Genomic DNA, 6,086 nt, shown 5'->3' with positions numbered 1-6,086 from the left:
CTCCTTGTCGATTGATATAGGCCACCGCAGTGGTATTGTCGCAGCGGATCAATACATGGTGGCCCTGTAGGCTGGGCAGAAAATGTTTGAGAGCTAACCAAACAGTCAGGAGCTCCAGGTAATTTATGTGATACGAGTTTAACCAATCCGGCCAAACACCGTTCACCGTCCTGCCCTCCTGGGTTGCACCCCAGCCCGTCAGGGAGGCGTCTGTCGTCATGACTTTCCTCACGTTCACTGCCCCCAGGGGAGTGCCGTGGGAATAAAACTCTGCGGATTTCCAGTGGCGCAGTGATGCAGTGCATTTGTGCGATACCTTCACATCGCGACGGAGATCGCGCATTGGGTCGAGGCGGAGAGATGCAATCCATTTCATGAATTCTCTCATTCTCAATAGCCCCAACGGCAGGACCGGTATAGCGGAAGCCATCAGGCCCTGTAGTCTCAGGCATGTGCGGAACTTCACCTTTGTTCCCTCTCTGAACAGTGTGAGACAGTTCATTAGAGAACGAATGCGTTCTTGTGACAAGCGAGCTTGCATAGACACCGAATTCAGCTCCAGCCCTATGAATGTGACCATCTGGGAGGGAGTGAAGTTGCTCTTGGCATAGTTCACCATGAAGCCTAAGGAGTCTATGTGTGTCCGCACCTGTTGTGTGTCCCGTAACACCTGGTCTCTGGAGCTGGCTAGTATGAGCCAGTCGTCCAAATACGTCAATATTCTTATCCCCGCAAGACGTAGGGGGGCTAGCCCCGCTTCCACACACAGACAGAATGTTCTTGGGCTGAGGGCAAGCCCGAAAGGAAGAACCGTGCATTCGTAGCATTTGCCTTGGTAAGCAAAGCGTAGAAACTTTCTGTGGGGGGGATAGACGCGAATGTGGTGAAAAGCGTCTGTCAAATCGATCGATGTAAACCAATCGTTTTGTTGTATTGAGCGTGATAGAGTGTTGAACATTAACATCTTGAAATGATATCGTCTCAAATGTTTGTTTAACACCCTCAGGTCCAGAATAGGACGGAGTGAACCGTCTTTCTTCGGAATCAAAAAGTAACGGGAAAAGAAACCCTGATTTGCTTCGCTTAGGGGAACCTCCCGAATTGCTCCTTTTAATAAAAGGGAGTTGATTTCCTCCTCTAGGAAGTGGCCTGAGCCCTCTTCCGTCTGAGAGAAAATTATACCGTTGAAAAGTGGGGGTCTTTTGCAAAACTGTAGGCGGTAGCCTTTCTCTATAGTTCTGACAACCCACTCGGGGGCGGCCGTGGCTTTCCACGCGGTGACGTGTAGTGAAAGCCTGCCCGCCGACTCTGTCGGCACCTGAGCGTGAGGAGTGAGCGCTCTCATGTGCGCTGCAATGTCGCCATCTGGTGGCTGAGTCATTGACAGCGTTGGCTTTGGCCTCATAGTGCCTGTTTTCTGATACATTTCGTTCAAACACACGGCCGTAGCCTTTATTGGGAATGTGAACGTGGTGTAGTGCAAACGGTGTGGTAACCCTTTCAAAGCACTGGACATTCCCCCATCCCCCTTTTTTAACGCGCTCTGGCGTGGGGATAACGGGCTCTCTCCTCTCAGCACGGAGAACGGTGCTGGAATTTTTGTGAACACTGGGGAGGTGGAACACTCCCCACCCGCTTCGAGTCTTCTCCTCTTCAGCGGGGGAACACTTTGGTGCGAGTCCAATGGGCTGGCAGCCCAAGAACCTGGACGGAGCCCCGAGAGTAGGCGGTCAGGTAAACCGCTTCCTCTTGGGATCGTTAGGGGTGGGTGGCTTCTTAGCCGCGGCTGCAGCAAAAGACGCCTTGCCCCACGGCTTAGCCTGCTGCTGCTGCTGCTGCTGCTGCTGGGGCTGTTGTGGTCCCGGGCGGGGACCGCCACCGCGAGGTCTGTAGCCCCTATTGGGACCTTGTTGCGGGCGGTTAAATGGCGCCTGCTGGGGTCGGGGAGACGGCGGTGGGCGAGGGGCTATTTTCCTCGGCAAGCAAAGTTTAAACGCCTCGTCCTCCTTCTTCTTGTCGTCGCAGCGTTGCTGCATGAGCGCGACTGCTGGACCAAAAAGAGCCTGGCCTGACTCCACGGCAGCCCCTGCAATGCGCCTCTTCTCGTTGTCGGGCAGATCAGAGAGGTTGAGCCATAACGCCCGTTCACCCACGACGGACAGGGCCATGGAGCGCCCACAGGCTTGGACTGCCTGGCGGGCATTTCGCAGGACCAGATCATTCACTGTGACAATCTCCTTCCACAGGGCTGGTGTGGCGCTGCCGTCCTGGAGCATCCTGCTCATGTCCTCCATTAGTTCAGCTTGGTAAGCTGACAAGAGGGAGGAAACATTCAGCGCTCTTACTGCGAGCGAGTTAGCTCGGTAAGAGCTCTGAAAAATGGACGCTGAAAACCGATCCATTTTGTTAGGGAGGGTAGGCTTAGGCGGGGCGAGCAGCCCTCCCTGAGAAGGGGTGAGATGCCTGGCAATCGACGGCTCGATTGTAGGTGGCTCACCCATGCCAAGGGCGGACATGTCCTTCACGTCCAATCCCGTGAGACCGTGCTTCAGGTCAAGCGGGTCTCCCCAGTGGTGCTTCATATGTTTTGCACACGCGGGAAGAACCGGCAAGAGCTGTCTCTTAGGACCTGGAGGTAAGCACAAGAGTTTGCCGTCGTAGACGTCTCTCTCCTGGTCAGCCGGGTTAATGAGAGCCGGCCACTCGACATTTAGACGGGAGGCAGCCCGTTCACACACCTCCATTAGCACCTGATGAGGCAGGGTGGAAGACTGTGGGTACTGGGCTGGAGCGAGGGGTTCATCCTCCTCCGAGGCCTCTGATTCGTCCATCAGACTAACCTCCTCAGCCGCGCCGGGCAGTTCGAGCTGGGGCGGTGGGGGAAGGTCCAAACTGAATTCGGACGCGTTCTGCTCGGCTGGTCAGCCCAACTGAGCAGAGCCGGGCCCTGGAGGGTATCCGGGGCCTTCATTACTTCGTCGTCTCCCTCTTGGTCAGACCAATGCTGGTCTTCGACGCTCTGAGTAGTTGCAATTTTAAGCCTCCGGCGTAGGAGCTTTCTAGGCAGAGCCATGCAGTCACTACAACTCTCAGGGAGAGAAAGCGCCTCTTGGGCGTGCTTATAGCCCATACAAACTACACAGAAGGGATGGGCATCCCTGGCCGCAATGAGGGCACCACATGCGGCCGGGCAGGCACGCGATGTGGGCTCCTGGGCGAGAGCTGGTGTAGCGGGCTTCGAGAGAGACATGAGGTTGGGCAACCTGATGGCAAGCTCGACGAAGAAAGTAGGCTATTAGCTTTCAAGCAGTAAGCTGGAGAGCTTCTGGAAAACTTTTTTTTTTTTTTTTTTACAGTAAACTGACCGAAAACGTCGTCAATCACGCCCGGCGGAGGCGAATCCGGTGGGCTACTGGATATGTCCTCCTGCGGGCAGTTCAGTGAAAGCGAGCAAATTACGGTCAATCTGCGCAGAGTAGTTAAGGGTCTCGATCCGCGAGAAGCGAATGTCATCTGAAGAAGTGCAGCGCTACCTCAGAATTTATACCACGGTAGCGGGGCGGAGCTACCCGTGTCATCGGATTCGCGCTGCTGTCTGTCAAAGCCGGACTTGGTGCAATTGGTTGCTTCTGCAGAGGTCGGGTACGGATGTCCCTCCCATAGGTGGATCTCGAACACGAGATGATGAAAGAGAACGCAATAAAGACAATTCAATTTTAGAAACAGAATAGTTTAATAATAAGCCGTCATTCTTCCGCCACTACATAGTTCCTCAAAAACCGCTGGCCTAGAGGGGAGAGAGATTATGGCAGTGACGGGACATAGGTGAGTCGTCACTGAAATCGTACTGGCGTCCAAATTACAGCGAGTGGAGCAACATCATCTTTCTTTCTTTCAAACATTTAAGCACATTGAATTGCACATGTGCATGAAATGTGCTATAAAAATAAAATTGCCTTGCTTAGCCTTGCCATTCGATATGGTTTCATTAAATAAAGACAATTCAATTTAAGAAACAATAGTTTAATGATAAACCGTTGCCACGCAACCCTTGAAGCAACGCAACAGCCAGATGGAACACTTGCGCTACCGACAAAAAAGGGGTGCTTATTTATTCACATTAATTTGTATATCGCCATTAATAGTGCAATTGTTGAAATAGTTTTCAAACGGACTCCTCTTTGTTGGTGCAGTGACAGGGGTATCTTGATGTTGATGCTTCAGTGTCCCAGATGATGTTGCTCCACTTCTTCCTCTCGCTGTAATTTGGACGCCAGTACGATTTCAGTGATGACTCTCACCTATGTCCCGTCGAGAGGTGTAAAAAGTACTGAAATGTTGTACTCAAGTAAAAGTTCTATTACTTTGATGAAATTGTACTTAAGGACAAGTAAAAATAAAAAGTAGTTAATTGAAAATGTAAAAGTTAATTTCAACAACTTGATGGGGGCCGCTCCTAGTACAAAAAAAAAGGACGAGGGGTCATAAATCCAACACAAAAATAAGTAGTTTTTGTATTAAAGGAGAATCTTAAGAAATATAATTGCAATTACATTAAACATGTCAAACATTCAACATGTCAACACAACATTTCGGAACTTTTGGGAGGACATGTCAAGACATGAACCACATGACAGCTAAAATAAAAAGTTAAAATGCCGCTGCCACACTGTATATTTAAACTTTAGTTACTTTACTCGTGTCCACCTTGTTGAGTTTGAGCAGCAGCTGATTTTCAAGGTGAGTAGTGCACATTGCAGTGAACAGCAATCCAGCACAGCTGAAGAGTCGCTTGCGGCCTAGGCAGGTAGGCCAATATTGAGTTTCAGGGACACTTTTTTGATATTCTGAAAGGCGATCAACCTATTGACTGAGACACTAGGTACCCTTCTAACTCCCCTGTACCTTTAAATCATCTTCATCTGATTAATGTTGTCCAACTTGCTCAAGCCTCTACCATCTGGTCAAGGTGTTGTCTGACATAGACTAGACCTGTAGAATGACTAACAACATTTCTGACAATTAAGAATAGAGCTGCAATCAAGAGTGTATCATAACACAGAAAAAGCTACTAGAGATGTATACAGAATACACAGTATGATAGACTGAACATAATAATGCTATGATCTGAAACGAATGGAAGACAAGAATGAAATTATTAAAAGTCTATGGATGAAGGCTGTTAACAGAAGGATGGACACGAGGGGTGTGCACTAGCCTTACTTTCATCAACATTAGCATACTCAAAGCCAAAATGAGTATAGTGCCATTAAACGCATATTTTGCTTAATGGAGCTAAGCTAATTTAACACCAAAAACGCTGTCTGAACTACTAATGGAAAGGGACAAACACTGTACTTACCAACACATGCTTGCTCAGATTTGAAGATTCATTTTTGATAGCAGAAATTTCTGTCTGGCGGGGCAGGAACAGCTGACACAGCATAATATAGCTGTTTCCTCTTTTACGTTGGAAGGCAAACTGCTTGCTGAGATGTGGCCACAGGTTTTCGTCATTCCTCTTTAATTTCAACTTGCGGGAAGTTCAGTCCTTCAGCTTGCTGATCGTCCGCACTATCATCTTCCTCCATCTCTATCTCTCGTGACTCGGCACCGGCAGCTTGCATCGACTCCATTATCCACTCTATACCGCATCCACCACTGCAGTAATAATTGACGTGCGCGATTCTCGCCTTTCAGTTTCCGGCCTTCAATTATCTTTCTTTTTTTTTTCTTTACTCAGTAACAGATGTAATTTTCAATGTAGCGAAGTACAATACTTCAGTCGAAAGTTACACAAAAAAATGACTCAATTACAGTGACGTGAGTAAATGTAATTCGTTCGTTTACACCTCTTGTCCCGTCACTGCCATAATCTCTCTCCCCTCCAGGCCAGCGGTTTTTGAGGAACTATACTTTGTAGTGGTGGAAGAATGACGATTTATTATTAAACTATTTAGTTTATTAAATGTTATTGTCTTTATTTAATTAAACCATATCAAATATTTGTTGTCAAGGGTGTAACCACGCATTCTTTGGGGGGGGGGGGGGGGGGGGGGGATGTGCCCCCCCCCCCCAATACTGAG

This window comes from Sprattus sprattus (genome assembly GCF_963457725.1).
Source record: "Sprattus sprattus genome assembly, chromosome: 5".
Classification (NCBI taxonomy): domain Eukaryota; kingdom Metazoa; phylum Chordata; class Actinopteri; order Clupeiformes; family Clupeidae; genus Sprattus; species Sprattus sprattus.
The sequence above is the reverse complement of the archived record's forward strand: the minus strand, read 5'-3'. Positions refer to the sequence as shown.